General features: G+C 42.0%; 1 protein-coding gene across 1 annotated transcript in view; it reads left to right on the top strand.

The window, feature by feature from the left end:
* ME1 (malic enzyme 1) overlaps positions 1–19,868 on the top strand; it is a 1,430,669-nt gene that overhangs the window by 1,024,746 nt on the left and 386,055 nt on the right. The window lies entirely within an intron of this gene.

Below are 19,868 nucleotides of genomic sequence, written 5' to 3'. Positions count from 1 at the left end.
TCAGACATGACAGATCAAATCTGGAGCGCTCACATCGATGCAACATACAATACCACACTGGACAAGCGCACAGACAATACAACTGAGATTCCAACAGAGCTCAATCTGACTCCCAGTTCAAGAACAACCCCAGAAGCTGGGAATTCCAGCAAGCAAAAAGATTCATCTTGTACCCTCAGTCTGATATTGGAGGAAGCTTCAGCCCCGGACCCAATAAAGTCATTCCAAATCAAAGAAAGTAGTAAGCCAGCCATTCTGGAGAATACAGGTGAAACAGAGCAGATAACTCCAAAGCAGGTTCTGAGGACTATAAATCACCTGAGAGCGGACGAGGCTCCCGGACCAAGCGGCCTACCCAACGCTCTATTTAGGCAAGATCCTACGCTTTGGTCCAGCCTCTTATCCCCCTTGTTCTGTAACAGCTTACGGACCGGGAATATTCCTGACTCCTGGAGGGGCAGCTTCCTTCAACCTATTCATAAATCGGGGACACGCTCAGACCCTAAGAACTATAGGTTAATAGCCCTAATAGACGTTAAGGCCAAGATCTACGCATCCAACTTATTGGCAGATCTGGAGACTTGGGTTAGAAGCAAAAACTTGATCCCAATGACACAAAAAGGATTCCGGGCCGGTATGGGCACCCTAACAAACTTATCAGCACTAACTCTCCTAGCTAAGAAAGCAATTGACAATTCTATACACATGCTTTCTAGACCTCAAAGCTGCTTTAGATAAAGTGCCAAGATCTAAACTATGGGCTAAAATGAAAGCTTGGGGCGACCTCCCAACTTATTGGGAGCAATTATCAATTTATATTCGCATACCTGGGTCCAAATAAAAAGAGGGGATGGTCGGTGCCTAACAAAGAAATTTTCAACAATTAACGGGCTGTAGCAAGGATGTGTGCTGGCCCCTAGCCTATTTAACATCTATACCGCCGACCTAGAGAGTGACCTACGCACAATCCAGGGTGACCCACCGAAATTGGGACAAACACCCATAGCGAGTCTGCAATACGTGGATGATATTGTGCTTCTCTCACAAACTCCACTTGGTTTACAACGGCTGATCTCACAACTCACGCTGTACATCTCAAAAGCACAATTAACAATAAATCTATGCTTCTCTGGCACCCAAAAAAATGACTAAAATTGGTTTGGAGGATAAATTCTTGTACTCTAACCCAGGTGGATGAATACAAATATTTGGGCATCCTACTAGATCGCCAATTAAACTACAAACATCATTTAGACCTTGGGAACACAAAATCAAAACAACTTCAATTTGCATTCAAAACCATACAAAAAAAACTAAGCGGAAGTTCAACCGGTCACTTGCTAAAGGTTGTAGCAGCAAACTTTCTGCCTTCAATCTCATACGGCTCGGAAATGATGGCCACCAAGGACTCTAAAACGCTAAACCTTGCCCAATCAAGATTGTTTAAAAAACTCTTCTCAATTCCGCGACATATTTCCCAAGCGCAAATACGCCTGGAATGCGGATTAACAAACCAGATACCGGCCAGACAAGGGGTCCTGGACAAATATTTTTGGCACATGAGGGACGCTGAAGATAATACGCTTGCCCATCTCTGTTGGGAAGAGGTCGAAAAACAGGCTAGGCAGACCAATTCCACATGTAAGTCTCTTAGGCAAGCGCTTCTATCGCTCAATCTGGAAGAAGCTTGGCATTCACAATTGTCATATTCTGCTTTTAAACAAACTACCAACAAAGCCGTCAAACAAGCATCGTTGCAAATAGACAAAGCATTAGTGGCTGGTAAAAGTAAGGCCTGGATTGTGATGCCAACATATAAACAACTGAAACAACAATCCTATTTACAAGAATGTTTCAGGGATCACTATAAGAGGAAACTAAGCTTACTGAGGTTGGGGTGGTTTCCGAGCAAAGATCTTACCCCAAAATGGTTACGGACCTGGCCAACTCTGGATTGTCGCCTCTGTGACAAGGGAGTAGAGTCGCTACTGCATCTATTATGTATCTGCCCTGCCTTACAAAATCTAAGGAAGATCCTCCTGATGCCATTCCTAAGAGACACACAAGTCAGGACCTGCAGGGCGGCTGTGATAAAATGCCTCAGCGGGTCCTCGATACAACTTTCCTGTAAAACGATAACATTTCTGACATTTGCTGCTCAAGAGCTCGAAAAAAAGGTAGCAGCAAAAGAAGAACTGGGACATATGGACACCTTGCAGTAGGACCCAGATCCTCTTTCATTCTCTTTACAGCCATGCTCCTCCCCCTCCCCTTCTCGTTTATTCTAAAGACACTGCAAGTACTTCATTTGAAACAAGAGGGGACAGTTACATCTAATCAACTATAAGCCCTTATGTGTGCAGCACCCCCTGTTATAACAGTTATTTGTTGGCCCCAATCTTTTAATGAGAGGGTCATTGCCTTATATGTGCTACCCCTGTTTCTTCTACCTTTGTACATTTAAATACGTTCTCCCTGTTTTTACTTATCATGTATTATCTGTGCAAAGTCGCCCAGGACATGTTTTATGCTGTTTTACGCTGATTCAATTAGTTGATGTTTATCACATGGTGGTAAGTTCCACCCTTTTACGATTTTAACAAATCAAATAAAAGTATTATGTGTGTACATACTAATAAGGTCCCAAAAGCAAAACCTATTGGCTATGCCAATGCTTATTTACTTTTCACGCAGGGGAGGTGGCCTGCCAGATTCCCTTGCGGGACCGTGCAACCATATGGCACCACCATATGGCGCCGCGCGCTCCCGCAAGGAAATCGCCAGACGTGCCAGCATTGCCGTTGCAAGCAATGCATCGCGTGCACGCTTTTGTCCCCAAAGCTGTGCCGATGGCATTAGGTCTCTCTCCTATCAGCGCAGGTGCGCTGCGTAGGCGAGACCTAAAAATCACATGGGAAAGGCCCGCCCTTTAACCATCACTTTATTAACTCACCTTTTGTATTGTTGGTATACCCGATAAAGATGATTACTGTCTATTTAAACTGGCGTATATCACAATATACCAATATGATGTTATCACAGTATGTTTGGTTGTGTAACCCATAACTTGTGCATGATGCGTGATACAGTATGTTGCTTCGTATTGCTGTTTCGCTTTTTCTTTCTTTTGTTCTTTCCTCTCCTTGTTCATATGCTTTCTAGTCTGATATAAGTAATATTGACTATCAATGATTACAACATTGTGTGTATTGTCACAAAATTTCAATAAAAAGGAATGTAAAAAAAATGTGTGTAGGTAAAATTTTGACCGGGGCCTCCCACTTAGCGTATCTGACCAGGGCTCCATCACTGTCGGCTTCAAACTTTGACTCTGTCCCGGTCAAGCGTGACCAGATGTCCCAGTTCCCTACATTGGATTTTTGTTGTTTTGTAGTCTATTTGTTCATAAAAATATTTGCTATATTTATAAATTGGTGTGGGATTTTTATTATGTGTTATGTCTTAAGCATTTGATATATTGGTGTTTTTGATTGCTTTACAATCCTGTCTCTTAAATCAGGCCTTACTTCTTGCTGTCAGCTACCAAGGGTTGAGCAAGTGACTAATTACTGAGACCTTTACTGGACTCTATACCGTGTGAGTGGCCTTATTACTAGTGGTAGGTACATACCTACCCCTACCAATAAACAACTTTCCAACACTTTTCGGCTCCAAAATAGGTAATTTCTACAAATGAATCCCATTTTAGAAATCACTAAACGTCTAGTGACTTATTAAATGGGATACTGAATGGATACAGATCAAATCCTGTGTATCAAAGGTTTGTGACTGGAATTCCGAACACAAACCATTGAAAGGTAACCACCTCCCAAGGTGGGATGGTAACCTATTGGCAAAAAGGACGACCTCCCTTCTTGACCCCCCCTTCTCATTGTGAATTGAGATACATTTTTCAAGGGGAGTAGGCACTGATGCAGTGAACCACTACCAACTCTTGTTGAAACTTTTAAAAAACAAAACTTTAAAAAATAAATCTTTATAGACATGGTGGTCTACAGACCCTTGCAGACCATCATCTCTGTGATTTTGTCCAATAAAATTGGGTAGCTCTTAGGGGATGGGTTCTGCCCATCAAATCCGCCCTGATTTTTTGCTTTTTGATCACCTGGTTTTTGACCTTTTTACTGTGGGTAAGCCTCACAACTGGTGACTCACCTACAGTAAATGGACTGAGCATGTTTGCCATCGGTGTCCACCTTTTAATCTTAAGGCCCGACACACAGGGCAGGACATATGTTAGCAAGCGAGCTACAACCATGTCCATGTGATAACTTGTCGCCTCAATCGTCTTTACACACTGTTTTATTTTGTAAATTCTATATCGAGATAAGAAAGACCTGGATACTCCCAATTTTACGGAAATGGGGACTGAGATAATGCCGCCCTGCTTTTATTAAACTCCAGTTTTTAGAAAATGAACATGTTGCTTGGAGGATATCCATGTTTCTTAAAAAAACTCTCCACCAGAGAAAGAGTATTGTTTTTCAGGACTGAGGAGGTGGCTCTTTTTACATGTATTTTTCATTAACTCTTATCAGATTGTAAACATGAGATATATTTTAGAGAAACATTTTTTTTTATCTGGATATTGTATTTAAATTCTCTGATCAAAATATCTTGTTTTTTATCTGTGCTTTTTATGATTGTTATATCACAATCGAAATAAAGCTTTGTTCTGATTCTGATTCATATGTTAGATGGGATCTTTTCCAACTATTCGGCTATTACCCTGCTCCCATCTCTCCCTCTTACCTGGTCCGATCATTGGGCAGTTAACTGGCAGATACAGACAGAGAAATGTACCATGCACAGAAATACTAACCAACAACCTCCTAGTAGAGCATGGAACAAAATTCGGCCGGCCGAGCTGAGAGTTGCCTTTACACCTGGACCCTGGCAACTGGCCGAGAATCTGGACCAGAATGTTGAAAACTTTTCGCTCTGACTAATCTCAGCTCTGGACAAAGTAGCACCAATCAACCATAAAATGGTAACGAAAAAAGTATCCCAGCCCTGGTATAATGAAAATCTTAGGAGATCAAGGCAGGATTGCCAAAGGCAAGAACAAAAATGGAGAAATAAATATGAGGTAGAGGATAACAACATCTATGAAAATAAACTACCATATCATAAAAAAGTATCCCAGCAGCAAGAACCTCATACTACTCTGAAAAGATAAGAGCAGTCTGCGATGCAAACAAAACCCTTTTCCCAGTTATACAAAAATTGATAACACCAGCTAGCCCCAACCATGCAGTAATAAATCAAAATTCCTGTGATGAGCTGGCAAACTTTTTCAAAGAAAAGGTTGCTAACATCTTTAATCTTTCAGTAAAGAGGGTAGCTGGTCAACAGGATGGAGGTGCCCTATCTGCCTCTGCTGGTGAAATCAGAGTCTCCACCTTTAAGGCTTTCAGAAGAGCGACTTAAAAAATTAACTCCACTAATTAAATCTGGGGTGCCTCAAGACCCCTGTTCCCCTTGAATAATGCATATGATTCCTGCACAAGTGGCACAATATCTGGGCCATATTCCGAACAACATGTTTGCAGAAGGAACCTTTCCGACGCACTGGAAACTTGCTTCCATTCTGCCTCTGTTAAAGAAAGACTATCTGAATGCATTGGACCTGAATAACTTACGCCAAATTTTAAGACTTCCCTTTGCTGCCAAGTTGGCGGAGAAAGTAATGAATCAGCAACTCTCAGAGTACCTAGAGGAAAACCATCTTCTGGACCATACACAACACGGGGTCAGAAAAACGGAGTCTGCCCTAGTGGTATCTACGGAGGATATTCAGGAAGTGCTGAACATGGAGGGGCGTGGCCCTAATTTTGTTGGTTCTCTCCGCAACGGTTGACACGGTCAACCACGAGATCCTGGTTGACCATTGCGTAGTCTGTGAATAGAGGATACAGCATTAGATCTCCTCCAATCCTTATTGGTTAACGGTCAACATACTGTGACGATGGGCAAGTTTACATCTAGGCCTTTCTACCTGCCCTGTGGAGTTCCCCAGGCATCTGCATCAAGTCCAACACTATTCAACCTTTATGTTACGCCACTCGTGACAATTATCAAAAATGCTGGTTTTCTCCCCGCGTCTTACGCCGATGACACACAAATTGTGGTGTCACTGGCAAAGCCTGAAAACAATTCTGGCATGGATCTCAGAACATGCATGAGCAATGTGAGCAAGTGGATGGACCACAACTGCCTTAAATTAAATGCCACTAAAACTGAGGTCATCCTCTTTGGTAACAACCCCTCACTCTGGACGTCGCACTGGCGGCCACCTGAATTAAACTCACTTCCTGAACCCTCAAACAAAGTAAAAAATCCAGGTGTCCTGGTAGATAAAGAACTGAAGTTCAAGGACCAAGTAAATAAAATCACATCAGCCTCATTTTGCACCTTTAGGCTTATAAAAAAGATTGAAAAATCCTTGCCTCTTGAACTTTTGAGAACAGCTATCAGTGCATTGGTACTTACAAAGATTGACTATTGCAATAGCCTCTATCTTACTCTTGCTGAGGGTTTCGAGAAGAGGCTCCAGACTTTGCAAAATGCTGCTGCCCGCTTCCTTTTTAAAATCCCTAAACATGAATCGGCTAGAGGAGCCATTAGGAAACTACACTGGTTGCCAGTTAGACAATGATGTAGGTTTAAGGCTCTCTGTTTGGTCTATATATCATTGCATGGATTGGGGCCAGCCCACTTCAGGGATAAACTCAAATGGTACGTCCCAGCAAGGACGCTTCGCTCAGGCTCCACCATGAACCTGATTGTCCCCTCATTTAGGAGAACCAACTGAGGTGGGAAGAGCTTTTTCATGGCCATAGCTGTGCTCTAGGACAGCCTTCCACTGACACTAAAAGCTGCTCCCTCCCTATTTACTTTCAGAAAGGCCTTAAAAACCTGCTTTTCCCACAGGATTAGAAGGCACCTGGTCATTGGCCCGACTCGGTTCTGACGTCTGCTGTAGCTATTCTCATTTTTATAGCTCCAAGATGCCCATGGGCATATGTTGTGCTTTCTAAATTATATTCATTCACTCATTCAAGGCCACATGACACGCAGCATGGGTAAGGGTCGGTTGGCTGGATACACATAAACATGTGTGTGCACATGTGCGTGGGCTCTGCGTGTGAGACTCCTGTCATGAGCAGCCTTGTAACTGCACATATGTAGCCTGCCGTAGAGGAGAATCTGCAGGATTGGATATTGACCTGGGACAGGCCTCATAATGTTAGTGTACACTCAGAGAGAAAATCAGTGTTATTTACTGTCTTGTCTGCAGTGACACTCCATTATACACCTACTGGAAACACTGCCTTAGAGTGAAGTGTCACTTCCCTTTGGCCTACAGAGAAAAGTGACGTATAGAACTGGGGTGGAATCTGGGAAACATCCTTTACCCCTCATGCGTTACTGCGCATGCCATTACCCTGCATTTTTTACACCGCAAAACCTTTTACAAAGCAGGGCTTTACACCGCAAACTATTAAAACGGATTCCCCAAAGTAACACCCTATGGAGTTAGCATAGTAAGTTGCATTGTAATGGGGAATGCGTTGTAATTGATTACGTTGTAAAACCCTGCATTGTAAAAAAAATGCAGTATAAAAACTGTGGGTAATGGCAAGTGGAGTAAAAGTGTGCAGGGTAAAGTGTCCTATTCGTGGAATCTGCATGCCAAACCCAAAAATTAGAGTCCCAGTAAGATATTTGTACAGCTTATGGGTCATCCAGGACTGTCATATTTCTCTGGCTCAGCATCTGAGCCCAGGCATTTGCCACCCAGCTGTGCCAAGTTAATTACATTTCTTTCCAGCACCAGAAACAACGGTTTTCTCAAAAACAAGCAAGTAACAGTGCTTCGCTCAGCTCCTGAGGAGGAAAAGGGTGGGGATGAAAGATCTACATCAATCAATCAGCTGTCACACTGTACCAGGGATGGGCCAACCCAAGCCCTCTGAACAAAGGAAGGAGCCCAGACTTCTGGAGTCAACACATGAGGGGGCTCCCCTTTGAAGATTTGGTGGGAAAGGCCGTGGCAATAATGTCTGCGATCAGGGGAGTTGAGGACCCCAGAGGAGATGTGACTAGTGACTCCTGGGCAACACCATTTTGAATTGCCCCAGCATGCTCTGCAGGAGGGTTGGGACATAGGCGGAGAGGTGATGTGACACCCCAGGATAGGCTAGAGGTGCCTTGCTACTAGAACTTTCTGCCCCTACTTAAAAGGTCTTGCACAAGAGGGAGAGCTATATCTTGGTTGTGTTTTTCTGCTTGACACTGGGACTGGAGGCAGCAGCCATGGACAACTGGAAGGAGGAATCCCCTGATGACCATCTGGACTAAGGACTCTGACTACAGTTGCTCCCAGGACCAGTATTCTCTCTCCAGGGCCAGGGAATAGTTGGGAGAAAGAACTGGACTTCAGATCCAAGTAGGGGAGAAACCCCAGAGGCGAAAAAGGTGGAGGGCTGGCACAGGGAGCCAGTGGAAGCAGCTCCCTGCAGCGTTCACCGCCTTAGAGGCCTGAGGCATAAGGAAAGTGCTCCACCACTACAATGATGCAGGTAGCACAGTCGTGCTCCCCTAGAGTGCAGCCAGGGACCCTGGATCTCCAACTCCTGTTCCAACATTCACCTTTGTATGGGGGAGCGCCATCATGCTCCCCAGAATGGACGAGGAGGGACCTAGGATCCCCAGCTCTGGGCCTCGGCTGCAAAGAAGAGGACAGGAGAGTGCTGATCCTCTGCCCCATTTGTGGTGGACCTGCCCCGCTACCCATGCCCATGTCTGTTGGCAGCGGAAGGCCACCACGACAACCAGCACCTACCAGCAGGAGCTGGCAGGACAAATCTTTGCTGCCTGTGCAAGGAGCCTGAAGGGCAATCAGGGCTAGGCTCCCTGGGTTGCCCATAACACTGGAGGCACACAGGGATGCCCAAAAGGGACCGGGAGCCTCAGAAAAAACAAAGAAAAGAAAAAAAAACAAGCTGTGCAATGCGAGGTCGCGCAGCACCTCGGAAGTAAGTGGCTGGAGAGGGGAGAGAAGTTGGCCGAACGGCTAGGGCGCTCAACCTCGGACCTGGGGAACTGGGTTCGAGTCTCGGTAATGACGCCAAACATCCTGTGATTCTGGGCAAATCACTTAATCTCCCCGTGCCTAACGAAAAAAAAAAATGAATGTGTGTCCTCATGTAACGTAGCTGGTGCTATGTAAAGCGCTCTGATACCCGATTGGATTCGGGTCAAGTTTGCGCTAGATAAAACACTGAAAAAAAATATATATATGTATATTATCTACTGGTGGTCGCCAGTAGATAGTTATAGTTAGGACCATGTTTCCACAGGAAATCTGAAAATTCTATTTTGAATAACTTTGGCGCCGGTTGTCGAATCCTCGCGAAATTTTCAAAACTAATGGGGCGCTCCGCTCAGCTCCTACCCTGAAAGTCTCGGGGTGATTCCTCAAGCGGGGGCTGAGAAAAAAGGGGGGTCCCAAAACACGTTTTCCCCATGCATTTTCCCATAGGACCTTTAGTCGAAGGTACAGCCCGAACGGCTGAACAGAATTACTTGAAATTTGGCAGAGATGTAGTCCTCAGGTCAGGGATGTGCCTTTTGCATATATGGAGTCAATCTGTTCAGTAGTTCCTGAGAAAATTGCAGTTAAAAGCACATACATATCTATAACCGCGCACCGTGCGAGCACCCTAACGTGCGCGAGCGTAATTCTGATTGGTGGTTACATGTCAGTCAACGTTCGAATCGGTCGAAATCAGGAAGTGTCGGCCGCCATTTTGTTTGTTATCAGTGCGAGAGTGAAAAAGGAAGGTGGCGAACGTGAAAAGGGGGCAGGGTAGAGAGTTCCTGACCCCCTAGCCTTTGTCAGGACCCCGAAGGCAGAATAAAACATTTAATTATTTTTTTTTAATCGCGGGGGTGAAACCATAAAAAAAATAAATTTAATAAGTAGTTTATTGTAAAATAAATATATAAAAAAAATAATAATACATACATACCTTAGCATTTAAAAAACCGTACAAATTCACTGAAAAAGCCATAGGTTTCACACACGTTATAGTTAGGAATTAGCATTTAAAAAACCTTGCAAATTCACTTAAAAAACCATAGGTTTCACACATGTTATAGTTAGCTGGACATTTCACTCGTAAAAAACCATTGAAATTACCCCGTTATAGTTACTTCAGATAACTATAACTCGCGCGACCGCCACTCTATCACAAGGATGATGTCATCAGTGATGTCATGAATGATGCCACTGACCATGTCATGAGTGATGTAATATGTGACGTCATGAGCAGGATTGCGGGCGCGCGAGTTATAGTTATCTGAAGTAACTATAACGGGGGAATTTCAATGGTTTTTACGAGTGAAATGTCCAGCTAACTATAACATGTGTGAAACCTATGGTTTTTTAAGTGAATATATATATATATATATATATATATAAATATATATACACATATATATATATATCCAAGCTACCACTTCCACCAGCCTTGAAATTCCTTCAACTGCTTACGAAGTAAGTACACGAGCCTGATTCAAGTGCAAAATTCATTTATTTGCCCAGAGCGACGGCCATAACGTTTCGGCTCCTCAGAGCCTTGCTCACATGACAGCGTTTTACTCCTGATGCCACAAATTTAAAGTGCTAGTGCTGATTACATTCAACGTCACATGGGGGAGTCACATGGTGGGATCTTCATAGACATAGAAGAAATTATAGAACAGGACTAACAGAAGAATCATAATACTAAACAGTGTAGCTACATGTTGCATAATATACTCTGAAAAAACATGTAATTTAAGACATACTTCGTATTAACGGCATAAATGCCTGTACGCCCTCTAAATGATGTACTATTATTATGCCAACTCTTCAAAAATACATAAAATGAGACAGCCTGTTACTCATAATCTACATTGTGATTGATATCAAGGTCAGTAAATATAGCCTAATCCAAATGTCTGAAAAAAATATAGTGAGTCGATCTCCCCTTGGACCAATGTAACGGATAAAGTGTATAGTGCAATTAATAAAGTGAATAAGTGCCTGTGCTACATAAATACTAAAAAATGTATATATCATGAAAGTTCAAATTCAGAAATGGTCATAACCAAAAGCGAATCTCAGAAAGTCGGATAGTGACATAAAGGACACCATTATTCCTATCACATTAACAAATATGTGAAAGATTCAAGAGTTTGAGTTGGGTGGGACATGCCTATATATCCTTAATAAAATTAAGAGATAAAAGTATAGAAGGTTCATCGACTAAAAAGATTAGAATATTGACTCTAAAGGATTTGTTCACAGGGATGGAAGATGAATACAGATGTGCAAAAATGCAAAATTCGCATATAAAGTACAATATGTCAAAAATAAATAGTAAAATACTAAATAAATAACCATACAATTACATAGTTAAATAGATTAAGACAAATGACTAAAACGTTAAAAATTGCCGAGTACACATCCGATATCAATTCCAGTAAAAAGTAACAGGGTGAAATCCATTAAAAACTAGTAAAGAAGGGAGATTATACAATCATCACCAATTAGTATTACTCAACACTCCAGGATCAAACTCAAGAATATAAAGTGTATGGATCAACTCAACCCAAACAAGTGTGCAGATCCTCCGTCATATTTAATCCCGATGGTGTCTTAGTATTCAGTTGTAAAATGTAGCGTGTTTCCAATCTGCATAGGTTAGACTCGCGGTCCCCACCCCTTCTACTGGGCTCAATGGAATCAATGACATAATAATTGAGTCCCTTAGTATCGCTTTTATGTGTTTCTCTAAAGTGTCGAGCGACGGGGTAGGTATTGTCCTGGTTGGAGATAGCACGTAAATGTTGCAGCATACGCTTGTGCACCGCAAATTTAGTGCTACCCACGTAGCTAAGGTTGCATGCGCAAGTAAGGACATAGACCGCATACTCGGTTTTACACGACAACAATTTGTTGATCTTATGTTGTCTGTTGCTGAATGGATCAACAAATACTTTAGTATTAACACCATGGGTACAAGCCTTGCAAGTCTTACACTTATAAAACCCACTATTAAGTTGCAGCCAGGAAGTTTTTTCAATGGTTTCTGGATTTGTGTTAACTAAGGCTTCTCTCATAGTGGGGGCCCTGCTGTAAGTGATAATAACTCGCTGTGGGAGCAAAGGGCCAATAATTGGATCACTCCGCACAATGGGCCAATTCCTATGTATAATTCTGCGTACATCGGCTTGTTGCTTACTGTAGCCCATGATGATTCTAAAGGCATTAGGTGAATTTTTGTCATTACCCTCTTGATTGCTTTGCATAGTGGTAACACCAGTAGTATTGGTAGTGGGTTTCAACAGTTCATCTCGGTTGAGTGCATTAGATCTCGTAATGGCACTCTCAATAATACCCTCTGAGTAGCCCCTCTCCCTGAATCTTTGTTTACTCAAAATCTGTGCTACTTTAAGATCCGTGTCGTTGCTGCATACTCACTTGAGACGCAGCATTTCCCCATAGGGTATACTTTTAATAAGATGGGGCGGATGAGCACTAGTTGCGTGAAGGGTGGCGTTGCCTGCAGTTGGTTTGCGATATAACCTAGTCTCTAATTTACCAGCTTGTATGTAAACTTCTGTATCAAGGAAAGTGACACTAGTTTGGCTACATGTTGCAGTGAAATGGAGGTTAAGATTATTTTCATTTAAAATCTCAATAAAACCATTAGCCTCATCCAAAGAACCATTCCATATTACAAAAAGATCATCTATAAACCGTAACCAGACAACCACTTTATCATTAAGGTATTGGGCATGATCCCGCTGAAGGACCATCTCCTCCCAATAACCCATATGGAGACAGGCGTAGCTAGGGGAAAAACTAGCCCCCATAGCTACGCCTCTCAGTTGACGGTACAGTAAACTGTTGTACATAAAATTGTTATTGAGCAGGCAAAGTTCTAGCATCCCAATCAACATTTCATTATGGACCCCAAACTGAGTTGGTTTACGTGATAGAAAGTACTTAATGGCCTGGATACCATCTCTGTGTCCAATACTGGTATACAATGAGGTCACATCAAGTGCTATCATCCAGTACTCGTCTCTCCATTCGGTTCTATTGATCTTACGCAGGAAATCCCCTGTATCTTGTACATATGAATCTAATGATCTAACAAAGTCCTGTAAAAAAAAGTCAATATATTGAGACGTCTTTTCATACATGCCATCTCGGGCCGAGATAATAGGTCTGCCCGGGGGTCTATTAGAATCCTTATGTACCTTAGGGATAAAGTACAGGGTGGGGATGACAGGATTGTCTTTCTTCAGAAAATTAAATTCTGCTTCAGAAATGAGTTTTTGTCTCTTTCAGCTAGTCAATTTACCCCGGAACTCATTATTAGATATCTGAATGGCTGCTGCAGTAGTACGAGTGTAGCAGTTCCTATCATTGAGTTGATTTAAGGCTTCGTGGTCATAATATTCCTTAGTCAACAAGACAATATTGCCACCCTTATCACTGAGTTGATTTAAGGCTTCGTGGTCATAATATTCCTTAGTCAACAAGACAATATTGCCACCCTTATCACTTTGACGGACAATGATCTTTCTATCACTTTTGAGCTTCGAAATGAGCTGATTGTATTGTTGTGTTTGCCGGTTGTATCGACGTCTTTTCAACGTGCGCGAGCGTAATTCTGATTGGTGGTTACATGTCAGTCAACGTTCGAATCGGTCGAAATCAGGAAGTGTCGGCCGCCATTTTGTTTGTTATCAGTGCGAGAGTGGAAAAGGAAGGTGGCGAACGTGAAAAGGGGGCAGGGTAGAGAGTTCCTGACCCCCTAGCCTTTGTCAGGACCCCGAAGGCAGAAAAAAACATTTTTTTTTTTTTTATCACGGGGTGAAACCATAAAAAAAAAAAATTTATACGTAGTTTATTGTAAAATAAATATATAAAAAAATAATAATACATACATAACTTAGCATTTAAAAAAACGTACAAATTCACTGAAAAAACCATAGGTTTCACACACGTTATAGTTAGGAATTAGCATTTAAAAAACCTTGCAAATTCACTTAAAAAACCATAGGTTTCACACGTTATAGTTAGCTGGACATTTCACTCGTAAAAAACCATTGAAATTACCCCGTTATAGTTACTTCAGATAACTATAACTCGCGCGACCGCCACTCTATCACAAGGATGATGTCATCAGTGATGTCATGAGTGATGCCACTGACCATGTCATGAGTGATGTAATATGTGACGTCATGAGCAGGATTGCGGGCGCGCGAGTTATAGTTATCTGAAGTAACTATAACGGGGGAATTTCAATGGTTTTTACGAGTGAAATGTCCAGCTAACTATAACATGTGTGAAACCTATGGTTTTTTAAGTGAATATATATATATATATATAAATATATATACATATATATATATATATATATATATATATATATATATATATATATATATATATATATATATATATCAGAAACCAAGTTTTGAAAATCAAACGCCGCACTCTTCCTGGATTTTTAGAGCGAGTTTAATGACCTTCTCTCCACCTATGCGTTTCGAACTTAGACAGTTCTTGGTCACGGTAGTTACATAAGTCCATTCTCTGTTTCAACTATTTATACCAAATTTCCATGTAGCCAACAATGAGGCATTATGGGCCTGGTAGTTCATTACACTGATCATGCACTATTACGTGCAATTCAAATCATGCTGATTCCGCTCAACCGTCATATATATATATATATATGTATATTACATTGTACAAGCTCCTGGCAAGGGAGCGCCCCGTAATGCCCTGCAGGACTTTTGCTTGTCTCATAATGTCCTGTACAACTTTTGATTGCCAAAGAATCCTCAATGATGTGATGGCCTCAGGTTGACAGGGGCACCAACAACAGTATCAAGAGAGTGTGGGGGCTGCAGGAGTGCAACAGTTCCCCCAAGGAGTGTTTACACAGAGCACTAACCCTAAGTTGGCTGGGTCTCAGGAAGAAGGTCCACCCTGAGATTCCCTTCCATAGTCAAGCATTTCTAAGGCTGGAGCTGAAGCTCTACAGCTGGAAGTGCACTTCCCTCTAGGGGCTACGTTTACGGCTACAGGTTCTGTGGCCTAAAAAATGTTAAAAAGACACAGATACATGGTACATGTAGAAAATGCTTGAAATGCCTTTACGAAAAGTGTTCTTCATGACATTTTGGCACTAACTTCGTTAAAAGTAATATGCACCATGCAGCTTAGCAATGCTTTAGTCAAAGATGTCTCTTCAAATTTGAATGCACACCTCGGATCACTAAGGTCATTGCACCAGCTCTCCACATTCTGGACCCGCATCTGCCAGCCAGATCCTTTCTCAATTCTAGACGGACATTGAACTGTCTTCTAGCTAGCGCAGCCGTCTTCCTGGACAGACTCGCCACTGCGATCCAGAGCGGCTGGCTCCCACATTGGAACCCGCAACTGAGGTTCTGTTTAAAATAATCCGTTACCTTCGTGTTGCCATGCACGGATCGCCTTCTCTCCAATGCGGCCGATTTCTCCATCCCGGCGAACACGCCGTATCTGAGACATTTTCCCAATTTAACAGCTTATTTATGTGCCTTGCACATGGCAAATCTTCCTCAGACATGTAATACAATGTCCTGATGGTGATCCCAGTATTTTCCTTACGGGGTCGAAACTTCGTCGACTAATAGTACACCGCAAACACTATTAAATTTGCTATTTAAGTGTAACGGTGTCATTCTTCATTTTGGCTTGTTGTATCTTCTGTATAGTTCACAAGCTTGTTCCCCTGCCTGAGTTTTTGTTTATGTTATATGTTGTATGTTTTGCATTGGACGCAGGACTGTGTCCCACTTTATTTTGTGCTTCAATCTGAAAGCATCATTAAAATAACCCTGTCCGGATGGACAGCTTTAATATAATACTGATTCCGAGTCTATATTCACTCCGTTCCTATGTATTCTCCCTGTAAGGGACAATTGTGTTTATAACTTACTGACACCCAAGGACCCTGACCATTTCAATTGGGTCCCTTTGTCCTTATTAACTTATTCAAAGATTATCAGCATTGATTTACTTAAAGGGTTGTTAATGCTGACAGTAGTTCATATTCCTAAGAGGCTGCAATATGTTATTAATGATGTTGAGAGCACCTCATTGCAATACCTAATTACTCATGATAAGTGCGTTGTGAGCACCTTATTGCAATACCTAATTACTCATAATAAGTGCATTGTGAGCACCTTATTACAATTCCTAATTACTCATAATAAGTGCGCTGTGAGCACCTTATTGCAATACCGAATTACTCATAATAAGTGCAGAAGGGGATGTCATACTTTATTGCTGATAATGTGGGCACATGATTGCAAGGCTTGACTACTGTTAATACTTAAAAATCAGTGATGGCATGAAGTATAACTATAACGTAATTCCAATCTTGAAATGGGACATCATAGACCTAATGTAAATTGATCACCCCCCCAATATGGTTATTGTGGTGTAGTGCAGTGAAGAGGGTATACTGTGAATTTTGACATCATGACCTTTTTTGTTGTTAAAGGTATTTCTGCCAACCTTAAGTATGTTTATAAATTACTGCGTAGTATTGAGTAATGAGTGTGTAATAAATTGGCTTTACTTTTCTAAAGAAAAAGCACAGACTGGACAATTATTTATTAAGTGTGCTCCAACGAATGGGGATTGCTAACCCACACTCCCTCCCCTGAAGTAGGCCTTGGATTGCTCTACCCCGATACCCTGAGAGAGTCAAGCGCTACACTCTGTTTTTTTAGTTCCCAGTGGCAGACAAAAGTGGACCCATTACTTGTGCAGGCCACACAACTAATGGCCTATTTCCTCACAGTAGCAATTTGTGACCTACCTAATAAATATTAATTTGGTAGGTCAGATTGCAGCTCAATACAAATCCCTATTTTGCAAACCGATCTATTAGTGCATAGGTTCACAAAATAACTTTATGGTCGCAAAAAGACTGGTCACAAATTTCAACCACTATTTGCAACTAGAACCTTAGTACATCTAGACCTTAGATCCAATGATCCAAGATTCAGATCCAGTGTCCCACTAGAATGGTATGGACAGCAGATGTATCAGGGGTCTCAGGGCCTCACCTACCTAAGTACCAGAATCAAAGCTCTCACACAAAAATGGTACACATAGTCAAGGCTATTTCTCACTGCCCTTCGCACAACTCCACTGGTACATGAGCTACACGATCGCAACAAAATGATAAGAGCATGGCGCAACTGCTTAATTTGAGCTGGTGGTTGCAGGCGAGTTCCACCAGCACTCATTTTTGGATACTGCCACTTATTTTTCCTCAACAGACTTGGATCTGCAGCAAGAGAGAGAAAAACACAAAAGGTAGAAAGAAGGAGGAAGAGAACATGGGCAGTAACAAAGGCAGATAGCAGGGATGAAAAAGAATCTGGATGAGTAAAATAAAGGGGCCGGGAGAGTATGGTGGTGGAAGAAAGACGTATGAGGTGGAATCGAGGCTACAAAGCTTTGGTGTTCGGCAATTCCGCCATTCATCAGTGTCAGCTGCGGGAATCTGAGAAAAACTTTTTGCACCGGCACTTGTTACATATTGACCACTGCATGGGGCTGTTCATCACGCATTCCAATAAAACACTTTTTACATCGGCTACATTTGCCACCCACACCCTGACAAGTCTATAAAAGCAAAATCATTTTATATTTCCCTCTGCTCTTTCCAACAACACACTCAACTGCAGCCACATATGGCATGAAAAGAGCATCATTCCTATCGTGCATAACATCAAATCTCTTAACCCAGTGGTTCCCAAACTTTTGACTTCTGGGGACCCCCACTTAATGATTACTGGAATCCGGGGACACCAACTGAAACATTATTCGAATCCAGGGCCCCCCCATGATTCATTACTGGAAGTCGGGGACCCCGGCCTAAGCAACCCATAGGCCATACTATAAACGTGTACCCTTTGAGCCAAGCACAATCTACATAGTAGTATGCAAACTGCCCACCAAGTTTCTTTGGTACTTCTTTGGGTGGATGAAGCGCTATATAAATGCAAACTCAATACAATTCAACCATTTCATAAAACACAATTTAATTGCTTTAAAAGTGATGCACTGTTATGCTATTATGTTTTCTGTATGGAAATTATCAAGTTAGTATTGGTGATGATATGATTGTCACATCTAAAACATCAAGGGGCATATGTATTAAGCCCTTATCCCGTTCGCAAACGGGCCGATTCTCAGAATCGGCCCGTTTGCGAACGGGAAAAGGCCTTTAGGGATGTATCACCCCAAAGGGGCATCGCAAACTAGAGAATCGCAAATTTGCGATTCTCTATTTTGCGATTGCATTTAAGGAATTGCAAATTGCGATTCATTAAATGCGATATAACAAGCACCCAAGTTGTGCGATTTCTCCTTAAGAAATCGCAAATTACCACCAACTTCAAGTTGGTGGTAATTTGCGATTTCTTTGAAAGATGCACTTTTTGGCATTTTTCAAAGTGCCATGTGGCGCACATACATGCCCTTAGGGCATGTATGTGCGCCACATGCGCACACATATTCCTTTTAGGGGTGCATCAGGGTGTCCTTATGACACCCTTGCACCCTTGAAATTATTCTCAATTTGCGATTCTCTAATTGCGAATCGCTAATTGAGAATGTCTTCCCATTCACTCTTATGGGCCTCCTGGCCCATAGGAATGAATGGGAAGGTATTCCTTAATTGCGATTCGCAATTTGCTAATCGCAATTAAGGAATGCCAAAGAATCGCTAACAATTTGCGAATTTTTACTTACATCTCGTTTGCAAATCCCAAATAGCGATTCTCAAAAAATCGCTATTTGAGAATCGCAAATAGAGAATTTGATACATATGCCCCTAAATAAGGTGTGTTTTTGGAAATCAGGGCAGTTAGCCGTCCAAGAATCACAGACATTTGCGATAATATTCTGTGTTTGCTAGTACTATATTGACTTTTGACTATGGGACCGCTATACAAAAACAAGCATTGACAATGCCAGTCAGTTTCACTCGTGGAGGAAGAGGCGGAGTGCAATGAAAAGACTGGTGTTAATATGGAACTTGTTTTCTTTAAAAGTTGATCGAGGAATTTTCCAGTGAGATATGTGCACACTACACAGAAGGATATCGGTAATTCCCTTAATCGGTTTTAGTGACACATGGGAATTTTAGGAAAGGCATTCAATTACTACTCGTTCGATTGGGTTGTAAAACTCCCACGTCTCACTCTCAAATTGACAAAAAAATAAAGTAAAATGTTTTATCTAAGTGTAAATAGTTCCATGGCCCTCACACCATGGACCTGAAATTGGTCTGTCCCTTTGAAACTACCTTTAACAGCACAGTTTTAGAGGAGACTCAGGGCCTTATTTAGAGTTTGGCAGATGGGAAACCCCATCACAAACGTGGCAGATCTCCCATCCTTCAGGTGTGGAGCGCAGTTGCGCCCCTATCCAAGTCACTCAGCATTATCCATGAATACTCAAACAGACTCTGTTTTAATTGTGTAATTATTGTTTTACAATTGTATTCCATTTTGTCCAATATTTTTCATCTCTTTCTCCATTCCCATGCAAGGCTTCATGCTTTCCCATTGCCTCTAAAGCTAAAGATATGCCTATCCAGGCCTTTTTTTTTAAAGTATGCAGGAATACATTGTTCATCCTTTTTCGCATCAACCCAATGCATTTCGGGCTTAACGACCCCTCTTCAAGGGTAACTTCAAAG

This window comes from Triturus cristatus, chromosome 6 (assembly GCF_964204655.1).
Source record: "Triturus cristatus chromosome 6, aTriCri1.1, whole genome shotgun sequence".
NCBI lineage: Eukaryota > Metazoa > Chordata > Amphibia > Caudata > Salamandridae > Triturus > Triturus cristatus.
The sequence above is the reverse complement of the archived record's forward strand: the minus strand, read 5'-3'. Positions and strand labels throughout refer to the sequence as shown.